At 38.6% G+C, this 20,210-nt stretch overlaps 1 protein-coding gene across 6 annotated transcripts in view; it reads right to left on the reverse strand.

Moving 5' to 3' along the window:
• SIPA1L1 (signal induced proliferation associated 1 like 1) overlaps positions 1-20,210 on the reverse strand; it is a 208,819-nt gene that overhangs the window by 143,003 nt on the left and 45,606 nt on the right. For 3 of the 6 annotated variants that reach the window (XM_069017528.1, XM_069017529.1, XM_069017524.1), the window contains exons 3-4: positions 15,205-15,284; positions 13,923-14,058 (exon numbers count right to left, since the gene is read on the reverse strand). The exons of 2 other annotated variants lie outside the window; for them this stretch is intronic. The gene's annotated coding sequence lies outside the window, so the exon portion shown is untranslated. The remainder of the gene's footprint in view (positions 1-13,922; positions 14,059-15,204; positions 15,285-20,210) is intronic. One more of the 6 variants, XM_069017526.1, reaches the window with a different exon arrangement.

Here is a 20,210-nt window from a genome sequence, read left to right on the forward strand (position 1 = left end):
AGACTTACAAAAAAATATTTTCCTCCCTACCCTACATACCCTTCAGTCCCTTCATCTCCTAAGAGAAGTAAGCAGGTCTTTCAGGGTGTCTTATTAATGAACCCAGATTTTCAAAAGAAAGAAGGAGCAAGCATCAATGGAAAATATCCTTCTCGGTTTACCTTAGGAAGGCATCACCTATAATTTATAATTTCTAAATAAAGAAGACTACATAAAGTGTTCTTGTGCCATCATAAACCTATGAAAATATTTTTAACAGCTCTGTCTTTCCCTTCAGAATAAAAACAAAAGGCTTTTGACATACGTGCTTTGGCTGATTATTACCGCAATTACTACCAGGGGAATGAAGACAGCCAGGACAAGTTTCACCAGTGAACTTCAATAAACACGAGATGATTCATAGCAGGGAAAAGATGCTGCTTCTCCCATGGCGTTGGACACCAGCCTACAACCTATTTTGCAAACACCAGTCACAAGGAGACAGGACTTCAGGACCTAACTCCCCTGAGTGTTTGGGCTGGTAACTTCAAAGCCCTGTGCCTAGCAGATGACTGAATTCCTGCACCCACAGAACACTGCCACAACAGAGAACAGCCCACAGAGCAGCACTCCTGAGAAGCCATCTGCAACTAAAGGTTTCACAGGGTCCCTACGTTTCATCTCCAACCAAACATGCTGTCATTGAAGATGCTGAATGACAGAAATTGATAAGTAATGTTACTACAATGTAAATTCAATTCTTCTACAACTTTCCAACTATATGACTGTTAAGGACTAATGGCTATTACTCCTACACATCAGAAACACAGAGGCAAGACAGGATTTTGAAAAGCACCAAGCCTGACCTACCCTAAACTACAAGGCAAACAAAAGGAGCACATTCGGAATAGACACAACTAAGTTCTTAAAATTTACTTAGAAAATGCTCCTGAAGGTCACTGAAGCACAAATACTTCTGGGTCAGAAAGATAGATAGGGAGCTACAAAATTCACCAGCAGGAAAACCTCCTGAAAAGGAAGGATCTGAAACAATAAATATTAAATGGTAAAAAACATAGAAACAAGAAGAGAAATAGTGTGATGTAGAAACAAGTACAAAAAGTAATGGTCTATAAAAAGTTCTAAGATTTGAAATCCCTTATTCTAGAAAAGGTGGAGTAGTTTAAAATAAAATAAGGTGTATAGATTACTACTAACCTTTGATATCATAGCCATCTTGACTTTCACCCTAGTGAACAGTGAAGTACTATTTCTGACAATAATAAAACCTCTCTCAATACTAATCAATGTGTAATTCTAATAAACCAAAAATACATGAGAATATTACACAACAAATGAATCACACACAGAATTTACATCCTAAGAAAGCATATCCCTTCATGCTTGGCTTGTCAAGCTAAAGAACATTTGCTTCAAGAGTCACAGCCAGAATAATCAGATCTCTTGTATTCTCCATAAATTTCGCTTTTAGATAAAAAATGAAGTTTTGTTTCTTCTTAGTGAGAACAGAGCAGCTCAAGGAAGTCTGGAAGGCTGTCTTCTACCTTCAGGCTGTAAGACCTCCAGTTAGACTAAAGACATTAGGAAAGAAAAAAAGCTAGAAGAGCACAGAGGACTGTCAGAGGACACTGCTGCTGCTGACATCAAAATTCACAGAGAACATTTATTTTTTCCTTTTCAGACACTAAGACATTCAGGAGTTTCTCAGAGATACGCTACTGACAAGGAAGTAGGCTGAACTAGTGAAACCTTTTTACTTTCTCATGCTCTTTTGTAAAATAGCTCAGGTTGGGGGAGTGTCTGGGTTTTCCCATTTTATGCATTTTTTCTCTCAAGGGTAGACTAGAAGTCTGATGCAGATTTACAGCCTGATACAAAGTTAAATACCTTTGACATCATAATTACACAGTATCAATCAAAATTAGCACCACTGCATTAAGTTCATTAACTACTCTGCTGCCATGTCAACAGGAGTCAATTACTGGAATTCTTAACATTTTTCTCAAAAGTGGTAATGAAACAAAATTTCATTTAAATTAATTTAATGGGAAAAGGCTTCTTCTGACGTTCACAACACCATTCTCCTGAATTATGTCGTAACTCTTCCTGATTATTCACAGCCACCATGGCTTACATATTTCCATGCTGAGGCCAGTTTTTCTAGCCTCTAGTTTTTCTACAATGTGACTGTAACAGCATACAAATGGCTTTATGTTTACTAACTGCACATTCTATAAGTAAAATACCTACACAGAGAGGATGCTGCCAAGTCGAAAGAGCTCCTTGTCTATGAACTAATGCTTTCGTCCAGGCTTGGACTAACTGAAGTGAAACACTGAGTTTACAGAGCACAACCATCAACATGTGAACTTAGGACTTATTTCTGGTAAGCACTTTAATGCAAGGAATGCAAATACATCAGTTTGTAATGAAGAAACCCATAAAAAAATACCAGGAGTCCACTTCCCCCCCTTACATTAGGTAATGACCCATTCTTCATACTAATATTACTTCTTTAAAAGTTAGGTTTTCTCTTCATAAAAGTCATTCTATTACTTTTCAGCCTAGCTGTCACAGCTAAGCTACGAGATATGGACAGGATCTTACACCGTAGAATGAGTTACTGCTGCCAAAGAAAGAACTAATAATCTGTCTGTGGCAGAAAATACTGGAGAAACATTTAGAAAGGGCAAATTCAACACAGAATTTGCACACTCCCAATTTGAAAAATCACTGCTTTCCATTCTGCTTTCCCATCCCTTCCCCCATGTGTTTTTAATTCATCTGACTGCCGTTAAAAGAAAGACTGAGCTGGTGTCTTAACTGACTCTGGAATTTTAAAGCTGTTTGTCAATAAAAACAGAGGAAGCACCATAGAGAATATGCTGCTGTTAGGATGCTTTCACAGGCTGATACGTGTTCAAAGTACCTAGCAAATAAGGTATATACCATTAAATAAAATGTAAAGAAAGGGAAATCAAGGCAAGAGAAGGACAATGAGAGCCAGTCATCCAGCAGCCAAGCATTCATCAAAAATATTGGTCTTCCAGCTTCTAGCACCCATGGCAAAGGCCAATAATGACTTCTCTTTATATAAAGGGTTTTCAGCAACACTTTGATAAACTGACAATACACAAAATCAGCTATACAAATTAGGTGTCCAAAACAAGAAGGCAAAGAACTGCCTAACAGAGAACAAAGTAAAAGCCATGAAGTGCCACTGAACAACACGTGAAATCACATTTGCCCCATCCTTCACAACATACTGCAATACTGCAGAAGCTCCACTACTTGACCCTTTACTACAAAAGGCATTTCAGACAGGAATATCCAATTGTAGATTCTGGCTACAGTGCACAAATGCACTGTGAGCATCACTTCTATAAGGCTCCAGTCCCCTTCAGAGCACAACAGAAACATACACCTGCTACAGAAGGAAGCTTCACAGGAGAAAGTAGAAAGATGCTTACCGCCTGTAAAATTCACTAAAAGAGGTATTAACTACATACTATAGTTTCAAAATATCCAAGATAATATGAAAAATTCCACTGTAAAGGAGAATTTGTCTTCAAAAGCTTTGAAACTGTGTCAAACTGAAAATCCTAGTAATCTATAAGTTTCACACTCCATAAATTATATCTTCTATCCCTAATTGAAAATTCAACTATAATAATAAGACAATTCTTTAGCTAGAAAGCTTTTTGCATATGTAACCAAACTTCTGCTCTGCTCTGTTACCAGCATCCGCTCAAGGAAAAAAAAAAATTCATCTACAGGGCCTTTGAGATAAAGCAGAACTCATTATTTCCATCCTACTGAAAAAGCCAAAAGTAAGATATTCAAGATATTCTCTCCTGCAGTTCACAGAAACTGATAATCTGTTGTTTTATAAGACACAAGCACCTTACATCTCCATCCCCATTTGATTCACTTGGCAGACCTGGTCATTACCATTAGAGTGGAAGTTTCTCTGCCCATTCAAGGACCTTCATGCTTTTTTCCAGATTAAGAAAACATTTTAAAGGATTCTTTGTTTGTTTCCCCAGGAAAACTGCAAACTGTTTTGTACTCTTCTCAGTAGACAGCTCATTTATCCACATTTCAAAATAAACAATATTTCATAGTTGTCCTCTTGGTCACACAATGCTTCAGGAACCAAAGTATTCTTCTGTCTGATTAGACAGTATCAATATTATTACAGCTTACATTAAAAAAGTTTTGTAAAAAATTTATTGAAAACAGGCAGTCTAGAAATTTGACCACATGTCTCAAGCTCTGCACAATTCAGACAAGCAATTTTACTTGTCTGCTTTGCAATTTTCCTATTAATGAAAATAATATTTACCTCACAGGGGGTCAGAACGATTAATTTCCATGAAGAGCTTGAATTTAAAGCAGAGGATAATTTGATAGATCTCCAAGGAGAAAGGGTGAAGGAAAAACAAATTAGATTTTATACTCAGTTTCAAATGAGAAAATATTTGAAATGCAGCAGAACCAGCCACAGAATATTAGTAAAATTGCACATAAAAAAACCCTCAGTGCTAATATAATTTCTCTCAAATTGCATGCCCAGCCATGAACAGCAGCAGACTCTTCAACGCCAGATTTTTATCTGAACAGACAAATTTTGGAATCTGCCTTGATTCTTGTCCATTTCAAAGCCGCTGCCATTTCATTAATAAAAGATGTTACATTCTGGGAACTCGATGCTCATTTATCCACGGCAAGAAAGTGAAGAGAATCGCAGAACACTCTGAGTATAATACTTTTAATAAACCCAAACCAAAAGAGAAATATAGGAAAGTACCTTGTGAATCCAGAGACTATTATTACAGCTTACTATTATGAACCCATGGAAGTTCATTCCCAGTTTCAACTGTTCAACTCAAGGCCAGAAAAATTACCCAGTCAGTGTCAGTGGACTACACCAATACTGACCCCGACACTAGATCCATAACCTTTAAAAGTACCATGGTCTGAAGCCAAATGAATAATTACAAGACACAACATTGAACCCAAGTTAGGACATGGAGCTACAAGGAAGTCAGGGGTCTTTTGCTGTATTTTTGGACTGGAAGGGTCCTAAAATAGCACACTTGCTTGTCTACAAATGCTGCAGTCAAAACATTTTATAACTAAAACCCTAGGATAGAGAGAAACATACACTGCTGAACAACTCATGATTTTATTTTAAGAGGAATACTAGACACTCTTGTTTCTAATGAAACTGCAATTCTAGGAAACAAACTAAGGAAATTATTTATATGAGAAATCAGATTATGAAGAAACAGAACAGTAAGGCTATCCATTCCTAATGAAGTACATGAAACACTTCCATGTGACCACAATCTGAGATTCTACACTTCAGTAATAGTTCATTCATGCTGGGGAAAAACATAACCTAGAAATACAAGAGCAGAAGAGTGACTTAAGATAATGACAATGTAAGTTTTGTTTATTTAGATGTAAAAAAACAGAGTTTATTTTTCCTTTACAAAAAGATACTCTTTAAGGAAAGGTTCTCCAGTGTTATAAACTGCAGACCTCCAGCACCAGGCCAGGGTAATTGACCAAAAATCACAGAAATTGCAGAAGCTACAGATGTTAAAGAACATAAAACTAAAAAGGGTGTGTGAAGAACATAACACTGTCAATAAGGGAGTCTGTGGTTTTTTTCAAGCCACAGAACCATGGAGGAGGAGGTGCAAACACCTCCACCAGCAGCTGCACTCCTCCAGAAGACAGTCATGTTGTTTTCAGCAGCTCAGCTCAGCCACAGAAGAACCCGACTCACCCAGCCAGAAGCACCCACTATCCACATCCAGTTCTTTATCCAATACTCTGTGTGTCAGAGATTTCCATTAAAGAGAAAACTCTAATCTTCTGCCGAGCTAAAAATTTCAAATGTAAAAGGAGAATTAGTAAGACAAGCGTAAAACCCATACATACTGCAAATGAACATTTCTTTTTCAGTAATTTCACAATCCAAATAGCATCTTCTGCTTTAGTCCATTTGAGTCATAATCCACCACAGTCAAGAATCCACAGGAACATATTAATTCTTCATCTGCTACCCTATATCCTTTAGCGCAGAACATAAACACTCTTCTAAATAAAGGCTTTGAGAAGAGCCTGTCTGAGTAGTCCACCCAAATAAGCATGCCAGCAAAGGTTTATATTCCACTAGTTGAATGTGAAAATACATAGTGGCTATAAATCTCAAGGGGAAAAAATTAACATGTTTTTCTTTAGTTTTTCATAGAAGTATTTGTCCATTTATATCCAACAACTGAAAGTTGCACAACTCAGTGAGCTACAGTAACAGGTGAGTTAGATATCAATGCTGTTAGGTAGAAGTTATGGACTCCACATGACATTCCTTCAAATACATAGATAAAGGAATGTCTCAAGCAAAAAAAAGTTATTCTCTTACACCAAATAATAACGAACCTGAAGTCAAGTAATCATTCTGAAATGCTGTCCACATCATTCTTAGCTAAGAAAGCTTTCCTGGATGCCTGAAGTAAAATCCAACAAGCTTTACTTAAAATTTTTCCATTGCAAGAGAGCACACAGACAAAGCTTCAAACTGTTTTACAAATAGGAAAATGTAGAAAAGACCAGCTCAGATGCACTGTGGCAATTTGAATTACCTAACAGCATTTTGTTTTCCCTACGCATTTGGAGACCCACTATGAAAATCCATAGGGTTATATGATGCCACTGACAGTGTCTACAAAGAGCCTACGGCAGGTCTTAAATTATTTTTATCCAGTCTTAACAATATGACAGCATCATTACTACAAACACACAATGATTGGCTTCTGATGGACTTAGGAAAAGCATGGGAAAGAAAACATTAGTAATACATTACATGGAATTGGAACAATCTAGAGCAAGAACACAGGGCACAAGCACAGTTTTAACAGATCCTGTTTATAAAAAAACCCAGACATACCATAAGTGTTAGCTGATCCCAGAAACATCCTATTAAGGCCATACAGGGCCAGTCAAACCCATTATAAAGCATGTACATGCTGCTGGCAGGGGAGGGGCGGGCTCTCTTCCCCTTTCTTTTGGAGTGTTGACTTTTGGCAGGATTGATCCCTCAACGCAGCCCACCCTGCAGCTGCACACATCTGTAAGTACAGGAGGTAGGAAGGACCAGCCAGGCTGGGGGAGTACAAAAGCACCATCTGCCCTTCCAGAGGCTACATAGGCTTGTGCCAGGCTGGTGTAGCTGCCCCCCACACCTTGAACTTCCCAGACAAAAAGTTCTCAATTTTGCTAGGAAAATATAGATACCATCCAATACTGCTGAAACAGCAATTGCCACGAGAGGGCTGAGCTCCAAGACACACTAATGAAACATCTCATCCTATTTGCTTTACCAGTTACATCGCTTTGAGGAAAAAAACCCCTGTACTTTAGCTGAAATACCAATTTTATCAGGTACAAGCATACTTAAAATCTGTTAATACACTCCAAAATTAGGCTTGGATGCACTTTTAACTCTTACTCCAAGAGATTCAGCAAAAACATTTGAAAAAAATTTAGCAAGTGACTGATGTAAAGGGAATGGAAGATGCATTTCTGCAGCCCTAATGTCCCATAGACTGGAGACAAATCAAGCCCAGACTGGAGCACTCTGTTAATGGACCTTCTCCTGACCTGTGGCAAGCAAATCCTACCATTCATATGTACCATAGAGTTATAGAGTATCCTGAGTTGGAAGGGACATACAAGGATCACTGAAGTCCAGCTCCCAGCCCTGCACAGGACACCCCAAGAGTCACACCAAGTGCCTGAGAGCATTGTCCAAATGCTTCTTGAACTCTGTCAGGATGGTGCTCTGACCACTTTCCTGTTCCAGTTGAGCCTGTTCCAGTGCTCAACCACTCTCGGGGCAAAGAACCTTTTCCTAATATCCAACCTAAATCTCCCCTAACATACCTTCATGCCATTCCCTTGGATCCTGTTACTGGTCATCAGAGAGAAGAGCTCAGTACCTCTCCTGAGTAAGTCATAGCCTGCAATGAGGTCTCTCCTCAGTCTTTTCCAGGCCTAACAAGCCAACTGACTCCAGCTGCTTCTTATATGGCTTTCCTTCTAGACCCTTCATCCTTCTACCCCTCCTTTGGATGCTCTCTAATAGCTCTGTATGTTTTTTATATTGTGGTGCCCAAAACTGCCCCCAGCACTCAAGGTGAGGCCACCCCAGAGCAGAGCGGGACAATCCCCTCCCTTGCCCAGCTGTTCTGATGTACCCCAGGACAGGGTTGGCCCTCCTGGCTGCCAGGGCACTGCTGACTCATATCCAACTTGCCAGAGACCAGGAGCCCCAGGTCCCTTTCCACACTGCTGCTCTCCAGCCTCTTGCTCCCCAGTCTGTCCATAGATCCAGGGTTGCCCCATCACAGGTGCAGAATCCAGCACTTGTCTTTGTTAAAACTTTGTCCATCAGGTGACTGCACAGCCCTGTGATTTGTCCTGGTCTCTCTGCAGGACCTCCCGGTCTTCAAGGAATCAACAGCATCATCAGCCAACTTACTCAGTATGCCTTCAAGTCCTACATGCAAGTCATTTTTGAAGATGCTGAAGAGAACTAAGCCTAAAATGGAGGCCTGCAGAACCCCACTAGTGACCAATCACCAACTTGGTGTTACCCCATTTACTATAACCCTTCTCTTTTTATAGACACTCACAGAACTGCCCAGTTTCAACTCCAGTTGAGCTTCAGCCACACAGATTTTCTCCCTACAGTGGCAAGCAGCCTCTCTGTATTTCTCCCATGACAGCAGACTCTGCTTCCACTGGGCATACAATTTCTTTTTTTGCCTGAGCTCTAATCTTCTGATCCATGCTCAGCCAAGCCAGCCTTCTGCATTGTCTGCTTGATTTCCAACATTAAAAAAAACTGAACTAAATTTTAAGAAAGATCAGAAATTATAATCTAGCAATTACATTAACAATTTTCAGCTCAGTTTCAAATATTTGCAGACCACAGCATTACTGACAGGTTAAACCAAAAGATGTTTGGGCTCCAAAATAAAGAGATCCACCATCCCATATCTCACTTCAGTGTCTGGGTACAGAATAATTAGCAGTTCCAGTTTGGGCTCAGTAAACAGAAAGGTTACACTTGAGAAGGAAATGTTTGCAAAACTGAAGACATGTATTTTTACACTGTTTCAGAGGGCACCACATACTTGGTTAACATGATGGCCTAAAAGGACTTCACCATCACCACAGTCTCAAGCACCACAGCCACGTAAAGCTAAAGTGCTAATTAAACAACCGCTCTGCAGAGAGGGGACACCACACAACAAACCCATATGCAGCACAGGATTGCAATCACCGTGTTCGTACAGTACTCTAATATGCATAAATTTTTAACACATTTTTAAGAATTTTACAAACATTCTCTGCAGATAGATTGGTTGCACACTGAACACCCAAAATAGCTGGTAAGATACGCGAGAACAGCTGCCAGTAATAACACAAAGCTTACTCTAGAGGAGAAGGGACTCCTATCATGCTGCTCACTCACTTCTTTCCTTACAGTGCAATAGAGTCTCAATTTACAGTCTTAGGTTGCTTTCAACACCAACGCACCTTGATCATAAGTATTCCTCACACTTCCCCGGCTTTTTGAAATATTTGGGTTTTAACAAAGCCAAAGTAAGGGCCTTTCCTCATATCTAGATTCAACAAATGAAAAACTCTCCTATCATCAACCTCAAAAGAAAACCCACCTGTTACCTGAGTGCACTTCTTTAGATAGGAGTGTTTGCTTTTGGGCAAAAGAATGCTCCTTGTAATCCCTGCACCAGGCAGCAGACTGCAGACAGTTTCACTGAGGAGGGGGCAGGAATATCAACACTGTACAAGGCCCAAAGGAAAACTACCTTCACCAAAGCGTGCCACCAGGATAGCAGAAGCTCACAGACTCAATCCTCTCACTCAAGCATGTCACACTTTGAGTTAAGCAAGTTAAAAAAATAAATCCCAGTATGTTGCAAATCAAATCTTAACTAACTGTGCATGGAAAGAGGAAAACTATTAGAGCACATACAAAAGGACCATTTCAGGAAAAAAAAAATAGCTGTAATTTATGAACATCAGACGTAAATAATGTCAATGTGACTAAAAGAAAATAGTCCTTGAAAATAAAGGTAGCCAACGCAACAACAAAAAAACCCTTCAGATTCATGATTTCACCACTCAACACAAGTCCTGAAACCTCTCCTCCCTGCAGAAGGCAGGGAGAAGAAACTCCAGAGACAACTGTGAGGCTCTTTGGAGGACCCTACCCTCTAAGCAAAACCAAGGCAAACTATTCCAAGTCAGTTCACACCAAGAAAAAACATGCTTAGCTTAATGGAAGATTAATTTGGCTGTATGGTAATGAACACAAAACTCTGGCTATTGAGAAAACATTATAGGAACTCTCCTCTTAGAAATTGTCCACCAGCCTGTGTGTGCTGTGTTTACATTTGAATTTCCATCAAGCCAAATTCTGGTTCACACTCACTAATTTACCAAAAATTGTGCAGAGATCTAGAATGAAAGGGAAAAAATGGGAGAACAGCAAGATGCCAGACCCATTACTTAAAGAAATTACTGGCTAAAGCCTACTCTTTTTTTTTCAGAATTTTTTGTGGACTTGAATAAATTTATAAATATGACCTTATATCTGAGAAATACAGCCTAAGGATTTCCAGCAATTTACCTTTAACTACAGTTGTTAATATTTTGTTAAGCATACTTCTATTCAAAGCACAAATACCACATGGCAAGACTCAGAAACCAATTTTTTTTTTTTTTTCAGCTGTATTTTTGTTAGGCTTATTTCATAAACCATTTGTTTCTCAGTAAAATACATACATAAGGGGATATGCGCCCTTAAACAAGCTCAAGTAAAAAGTTCCACCTTCCTCCTCTTTCCTTTCAGGCCTGAGTTGGCAGATGGTCAAGAGGATGTTTACAGTAATAGAGGATGTTTATTAACCAACTTTGATAGGTTAGAGAAGCTGGTGCCTTAATAAAAACATTTGACAATGCCTTTTAGCAACCAAACTACTCAACTGAAATGCATTCAAATATATTTTAAAAATACTTGGGAAATACTGATCCTCAACTCACACCTGTAAAGCTGCTTTTTATACTATACCTCTGTGGGTCTAAATCCCCAAAATACAACCTTCTTTCAACCTCTGTCATATTTAAACATTCCTGTAATTCACAGCAAGTTTCAACAACTCTTATGGAGTAAACAATTTCCAGCAACTCAAAGGTTTGAGAATTAAATATTTAAGAATTCCTGGTTATCCTCAGACTACAATTTTCATTAAGCATCCCTGTCTTTTTACCAAACTTTCACTTTGTCTTCAACTTATTAACCAGGTCACAAGTCAGACTTGCATAAAATTTACCAGGCTAACCACAGAAACACAAAAGCTATGTTAGCATACTGGATTTGCATGGATTACAGAAGACATTGTTCAACCTTACAAGCCAGGACTAATCCATACTCAACACATAACTTCCTTGCTGGAGTCTTCAAACATTCCTCCTTATCACCCTTTTGTGAAGAAAAAATGATGCCACTTCAGAGACATAACTGAGATAGGCAAACTGAAGGTCAGAGGCACTCACTGGGCATCCGTGGCACTCTCAGGGCCCCCCCAAGGCAGCCAACCCACAGCCCAGTACCACTGCTCCTGGAAGAAGAGGAGCTGCAGAGGGCAGGAGTCTTGGCTTTTCCCACTCGCTGAGTCCTTTCATGTTCTGTCATCAATTGGCAGCTGATGATGTGGTGATCCAGATCACTGAGAGCCAGCTCAGCTGGAACCTGACATATCTGCTCTGGCAGGTTAGCTCTGACACAAAAAGCAATTGCCTCTCAAGTCTGCTGAATGCCTCTCAGAATTCCCAGACTAGCAAGGGGCTACATGGAAAACTGCAGAGGATTACAAGACCTGTTTTCTGCATAAATTCAGACTGGATTAAAATTGACCAGGGAGCTACAATATTAAACATCTACATTTCTGTATGTCTTTTTCCAAAGCTCCTCTTCCTCTTGAGCATCTTTACCATCTTATGTCCAGTGCCACCTAAACCACCAAAGTGAATCTGGTTTTCAAACAAGATCCTCTTCCATCATCCCACCAGGGCCTAACAGAGCACATCCAACCATTAAAGCAGAGCCTAATAAAAATGCCTCTCATGCAGAACAAAAGGATCCACATCACTCAATACAGACACTGCTAGTTCAGAATTCAGGAAGGGAGTGGTAGTACTGGTTATAAAGGGTAAATAAGCATTTCTCAGATTTGAGACACTGCAATTGATTGCCTCCACTCCCCCATACTTGTTCTTTTAATCAGCAGATCCAGGAACTGTAATACATGAACTAAGACTTGCTGCATACTGAGTTGACCATTCACAAAATGACTGCTCACAAAACTGTCTACTGAAGACTTTCACCTTTAAAATGGACATTAAATTGCATTTTAGCTCCTAAAACCACCCAAATATTAATTAATTTTGTACATTTTTGTAATAACTATATTAATATATATCTAAAAGGAAATTTATAAATAACTTCTAAGCTTAATATTACTTTTAAAATAAAAATAACATCTATAGAAAGCTACCAAATAATGATACAGGTGACATTTTTAGCAACTTTCAAATTGGACTGTAGGTATAGCTGTCACACACATACAACACACTAATTGCAAATACCTAATACATTTTGCTCTAGGGAACAAATTCATGTTTTTAAAACACGGGAAATCAAAAGCTTATTAAGGATTTTTAATTGTCTGTGACCTAGACAAGATAACTAGCATACTGCTCATTGGGTATCATTCTGACTGATTGAAATACCAGTAATTTCCCTGTAGACCAAAGCAGATCTTATCAAATGACTACTATGCCCTGAAGAGGTCATAAATTTGTAATGGTATGCAGTGACTTGATACTGTATAGGGGGAGAAGGAAGGTGGAAAAAGAATACACATTATGTCAGTGAATTGCAACTTGCTCCTGAACAGCATGCTATCACCAGTTTCACCAGCAAAGGACAGATGAAACAGGTAAACGACTTGCAGGCTCCCCTGGGAAGATACCCAGCTCTTAAAAGAAAGTTTCCATGCAGGTCAGTCACATCATGTCAACCCCCTAGTATATAGAAGACATTATCAGTTCTGAAGTTAGTGACAGCAAGTTACATCTTTTAAAGAGTGACTTGGTTTTACAAAGGGAACCAAATATCTGCACATTTTAAGCCTTGTAAAATAAAGAATTGAGAGCACATCTACAACAGCAACACAGATACAGAAGGCCACCTTGGCAGCAGATGTACTGTATCAGAGATACAGAAATCTGAAATATGTTCCATGGATCAAAATATATGCTCCTGCATTATGTTACTCCAATGCTAGGTGTTCACGGCATGTTATTCCAGCACAACTGGCCAGGACAGAGGACTGGATTCCAGGAAACAGGCAGAGATTGTGCATCATTCAGATAGAAGGGACACTTTGGGGCACACTAATATGAGAACTACTTTGAAGAAGTCATCTAAGAAACAGGGCATTAAAAGATATACAAAATGTCACCACTGTGACAGAAGTTACAAATCCAGAGTATTCAAGGAAAAAAAATAGGTTTCATGTAGGTGCAAAGGCTATAGCACATACAAAACAAACTGATCCCCAAATCTTTGCATTTTTCCTATTTTATTCCTTATACTTCTAACCTTTTGCCAAATGTTTCATAACCAGTGCTTGCTGATGAAACAGCACTTGCTTCATTCTGGTTTCAGGGCAAGAAATGCAGGGAGTTAGTGTTAAGGGTCTTTACCAAGCACCAGAAGATACCAGATGAGCTCTGTAAACTCGAATACAAACATTGCCAAGGAGATCCATGTAAGCTGTTCTGGTTGCTTGCTGTTGGCAAGAAGAATGCTTGCCCTTCATGCCAAGACAAAGGTTGCAGCTCAGCTGTGGTCTCAGTTCTTGCTGGAGGTGAAGCGCTCAGTATATCCTGCGGGAAGAACATTGTCTAACTTCGCTGCTCTGGAACAATCATGCTTCACTCAAATACCTTTTGTTTACATTTGTAAGCCCACATATAAAAATATTTATACACAAGATGCTGACAAGTTGGTCCAGGAACAGTGGGTTATTTCCAGTTCAGATTCTGCAGACATTTCATTCACAGCTCTCATTTGTGCCCATGGCCATTCCATGTGGCCACTGCTGCACAAATCCATTTATACCAACCGAGCTATTCTCACCACGTTTCAAACTACAGGTTGGTCAACTATTACTTCACCACTGAAAAAGCCAAGTTTCTTCCTACATTATTTTATTTCTGAGATCCAAAAAAATTATTTATAAATAGGCTTTTCTCCAACCCTGCCCCCCCCCAATTTTTTTCATATAACCAAATATTCATTACATTGACTTAAGTCCATGCTCATATCTAGTTTTATCAGATTTCCTCAAACATGAATAAAACACACAATGCATCTTCCTTTTTACCTAAAGCATAAAATAGAAACATTCAGAAAGTGACCGATTTCTGAAGGGCATTGTAGGACACTGCTGTAGCTCATTTATAGTTTCCTTTTGGGAAGGTGAAAGAAGGGAAATAATTATTTGAATTCTCATGCAATCCAATCAGTTTGACTCAAATATGCGCATTAATAGAGCCATTACTGTCAAAGCAGGGAGAAAGGCTAAATATCAGCAAAAAGTTAAATCACACAAAATTATTTTGATATCAGGCTGATTGTGTCATTCTGATCTTTAATTTGAAATGTAGAAATCATATTAATTCAAAATGCATCCTTCTGCCACACAGATAATATTCCTAACTCCAAACTCCAAAAAAAATGGCATCAGAGGAACTGGTGATCTTGGGTCTTTCCTCCCACAAGAAAGCAGAAAAATCCTAGAACTACATCAGAATGCTAAATCATAGCAGTAAACACTGGATTTCATGGACTTTGCAAGCAACCATAGCTTGATGTCAGTTCTCGAGAGCTGACCAGAAATGAAAATAAAACATATGAATACATTAATGTCTATGGAAGTTGAACAAAGAAAGGAACAAAATTGTTATTACTAATTAAGCAGAGATAATTGGGGACTTTGGTAAACAATGGTAGTTAAGAAGTAAACTTACAACCAACTTAACATGGAACTCCAGTTATGTTGACTAACAGAAGTAAACCAGGCATGTCACCCTCCCTGGTTTTTAGACATCTGCAGGAAGGAAAGGGGTGCATTTACCAAAATTACTTCTAGTTGTATAAGACTGATATCCACACCTCTGGAGCTTTCCACCTACCACATGCTGATCTTGCCACTACCCACCAAGCCACTGAAGTGAATACTGCAATGTAAGCCAAGCAGGAATATCTTAACATAAGAAAGAGATAAGAAGTGCTAAGAAAAAATTCTGCAAACTAAGCTCAATGAAGAAAATCTTATCCGGTCTCAAGGGGGCTACTGAAGCTTAAAGATCAAGTATTTTGGTACACTGGAATGTTCCCACAAACACCTTTCTTTGAAACAAGTGCCTGACCTTTCTTTGCCTCCAACTCATAACCTGCTCCATGCTGTCACCTTAAGAGGTACTCTGAGCTCAGAGTAAAGATGAGAAGCCTGGAAAAAGCAGGTTCAGCTGGAGGAAGCTGAAAAACAGTACACAGAGAGCCACTTGCTATGTAAGGCTAAAGACAACAAAATCATAGGTAAGTTCTACTGCTTTTAAGAAAGTGCTCATAAAAGGTACACCCCAGGAAACAATACCTACTTTAAAAAGACCTTTACAAAAGGTAATGATTCCATGTCTTTTGAGAAAAGGATATGCACTATGGAAAGCTTTGTACTGAACCTCTGATAGAGGCAAACAACAACAAGAATTGCACGTCTGAACATAAATTAAAGGTTCTTGTAGGATTTTGGCTTTTGTGGCTGGAAGAACTGGTCACTCAGCTCATGCAAGATTAAAATGAAATAAAAGCCTCAGGTACAGATAACCTCATAACCTCTCTGCTTTGCAACAAGAGAAGGCAGTGCCACAAGAGGCTTGCCAGTTGATCTTCAGAGTCTCAGTAATGTCTCAGAACCTGAACAGAACACAAGCTTCTAACAGGTCTCACATTGGCTTCCTCAAACAGGACATATTCAGGTAATTTTTCATTGCTGAAACTTTAGGTAACAATGCTACTACTACTTTAAAACATAATATAACCAAAATTTTTTAAAAAGCAGTCCCCCCAAATGCTTGCGTAATTTTACTTACAGCAATACTCTTGCTGAAGTTAACTGGACTGCTCACAGATTAAGTGCCCATATGTTGTTACAGGTGGGAACTAACTCTAGCCTCACAGCAGGTAACTTATAGGAGGAAAAAAAAATTACTTTTGGTAACTTCTCCATAATCTTAAAACAAGTCAGTTGGGAAAAAATTTAAAAAAAATCCAAAATGGAACACATCCTTGCAATATCCCATCTGCTCATGCGTTCATCTTGTACAAGTTGACTCATTCATTATAAGCAAACATTAAAGGTGACCACAAAATTACCATATTGGAGATTGAACATGTAAGTATGTACTGTGTAAAACAGATCCCAACCTCCTCACAAAAAATACCTGCAAATCAATAGACAGTAGGTAACAATATGAATATCCAACTTGAGAAAACCCTCATCAAGTTTTATTTTGCAAACCTGGTCACAGATGTTGTCTGAAACACACCTTTAACACATTCACTTGTTCTTAATACATTGTGTACTAGTTATCCCTGGCTTGTAATTCTAGCTAAACTTTGCTGCTGACTCTTAAGGTAAAATTAAAATTTCTGCTAAGCTACAAATTGGAACATATTTTTAAAACAGATTAATTCTTTCTCATGTTTGGCCAAATGAAAGCATCTTTGCTTTTGGTCAGCCGTAAATAATTACAGTATTATTGAATATTAGGAATTTGGAACAACTTCCAGATACTCTACTCAGGCAATACTACCTGAGGAAAAAGGCTGCCATTTTATAGCTAGAAATAAATCAGATCATTTACCTAAATGAGTTCTTCCTCTTTTCTCCACTTTTACTTACATTGTACTAACACAATGGTATTTAGTCGCATGTGACAAGAAGTGGTATCAGAGGTGTAGCCAAAAGTGTATTTGCAGGACAAAAAGTCACATTCACAAAATTAACTATTTCAGGTAAACAACAATGCATCAACAGGTGTGCAAGGAATAAAAGAGAGGCATTTATCTGCAACTGCACTGCAATGTTTTTTCTGCTTTGCCAACATGATTGAATACATAATCACTCATTCCCTCAATACTAATGAGCTCTGTATAATACATAAAAATATTCCCAGGATGTCCCAATTCTGTAAGAAGGCAGAGATTGTGCAAATTGTCTATAGAAATCTGAATGTTCTCAAAACTGTGGCTCTACTGGAAAACACTACCTGTAAGAAGACACTTTGAGCATAAAACCTACCTTTTCAATTTTTTATGCTGTTTTGTTAAATCTAGAGCACGAAGTCTGTTTTGACTTGAAGGTGTATTTTCAATATAATCTGTTTTCAATTTTTTCAAATGAGAAATGCAATACACTGATTTCAGCTACTTCATTTAAAGCATTGGTAGAAAACTCTGTCCCAATCCCAATTCAAAAAACCCACATCTCAGGCACATTGTTTTGTTTTTCCCTTATAACCGTAAGATTTTGGCAAAAAAATACTAGTAAGTAAACAAATTGGAAATGAAAAATTTACAGTGCAATCCAGGGAAAACATCACCTCACCCTATCTAAAAAACAGCTTATGGTAGGTTTTTCATGAGAAGCTAAAACCTTCTAACTTGTTTTGACAATAAAAGAGTTCTTTTATAACTGCTTAGCAACAAACAAAGGAACATCCCTTTGCCATCCAAATCTCTCCTGGCTGACCTTAGAAATCCACTAGTTATACCAGTCCAAATGAGCACTGCTCTTTTTTGTGTGAAAACAACTTCTTAAATAAGACGAAATTTATCAATAAACAGCCCATTTTCAGTGATGCCAAACTGCTACTGATCCCAGGTGTATGTTCAGAGACAAGCATTGGTCCGCTAGAGCGGCTAACACTGTCTCACCGGGATCACCAGGGCAGTTATTTGCTCTGGCTCTCGTGTGCACAGCTGCACCTCTCCCTCTTCCCTCCTGGCTGGCAGCTACACCCAGCCCTGTATAAACAAAATTTAGCTAAATGTCACTGTAGTTAATATTCTGAACTTTGGGTTTGTTTTTTTGTTTTGGGCTATTTTACCCTGGTAATTGATTCCAGACTTTCCATTTGTAGAAGATAACTACAGTTTCCTTTTCAGTCCTGTGTTCAAGGCAGCTAAGGGTACAAACAGATGAGCTGGTAGATAATTCTTCTATTCTAAGAAAAACTAATGAAACAGCACGAGTAGGAGTTACAAACCCCAGATACTCCCTCAAGCATACACCCTGGGTGTGTCCATCACATCAATCAGACCTGGCACTCCCTATGGTTGCAGTTCAGATTCATGAGCTAAACTGTTGTGGTTGGATGGAAATGAAGAAATAGAAACTGCCATATTCATTTTTCTCACGTGACCCTTAGAAGATTCTGTAGCAAGACGGAGCTATAGGATATGGTGAGTGAGTGCTCCTAATAATTGCGCCAGAATAAGTTCCCTCTGGTGTACTCCGGAAGTGGAACATACAAGACACATACTGATCTAATATGGGGTTTGTATTTTCTGATCTTGACTCTCAAATAACCAGTATTTCATTGAAGTCATACCCCATCCACTTAGCATGGAACCTATTTAGTATGTTTTAGAGTAAACAGATGAGTCATTGAAATCATCACATTCTTTGAGATACTGTGCATTCCAAACTCCCTTCCTGTCCATGAGAAGAAAGCAAACAAGTCAAAGAGATGAATAAATATAACTCTGGACAAAAATAAACCCATGGCTAAATATTAAGTGCCTGTATTTCACTCTCCTTTTAGAAACTCTCTCTCTCAGAATTGAGATTTAAATACATATTAAAAGGTAACTGCTGTGGTCCTTCTAACATCCTTTACATAAAAATACTTAAATCAGTATATACATGAGAATTATATTATATGAGAATTATAGTGATCAGACTACAAAAACACAGGTAAGAGAAACAATCCAATAGATCTGGATTGTGAAAACCCAAAAATGCAGGCAAGTTAATGCTAACTAGTTTGAAGCCTTCATATTCTTTCCATGCTATCACATACTATGGATGATTTTAGCTCCAGTATCACTCATGTTTTTGCCCCAATTCTCAGAAATCATGCTTTTCTTCACTTAGGAGTAACCTACATGTGACCTTATTTTGCTCACAGTCACAACCCTATGACCATTCTGCTGTACTATTGTAGATTTCCTTCTCCTGTGGCCATTTCTGCAAAACCTCTGAAGAGGCCTTACAGAGCAGTAAGTAAGCTTACTCCTGCCTGCGCTACTGCATTGTTTTATCTCTTGTAACAATTAGGTAAGAGAACACACACCTGGAGAAAAAAGTAAGAGAACACACACCCGGAGGAAAAAAATGCACACGCAGACTGCAGAGGAAACAACAGCATTCTCCGAAAATAATGACAAAATGCTTAGAAATTACAGAACTCTTTTAGAAAAAGATCTACAATCAGCTACTCTAAGGTATAAAGACAAACTGGGTTTGGAGATACTAAAGAAAAGGGATGGAGTTTCTGTGGTTTGAAGACCTTAACACCATACGGCTTTAGTTGTTTGAATTGGATACTTTCCAAAACTGACAGTAAACCACCAGGTCAGTCTAGCCCACAGTCCCAGCACAAATATAAATGTTTGAGGGCTTAGCCCACAAACAGTTAGTCTGTAGACCAAGCATACAGCCCATCCATAACAAAAACAAACCAAAAATTTTTGAAATGCAAGTATATGCAGGTACATTTCCACGAGAGATGGGAATTCCGTAACAAGGGTATTAGAGGGAAGCCCTTCACAAGAGATCTAACATTTTGATATGCAAGTGCTTTTATTTGCATTTCAGTACAAGAAGATTTTTGAATATTTCCTAGAAAAAAATTTTGCCAAAATGGGAAATCCAACACAACACCTTTATATTTTAATGTGCATCTTA

Source organism: Aphelocoma coerulescens, chromosome 5 (genome assembly GCF_041296385.1).
Source record: "Aphelocoma coerulescens isolate FSJ_1873_10779 chromosome 5, UR_Acoe_1.0, whole genome shotgun sequence".
Classification (NCBI taxonomy): domain Eukaryota; kingdom Metazoa; phylum Chordata; class Aves; order Passeriformes; family Corvidae; genus Aphelocoma; species Aphelocoma coerulescens.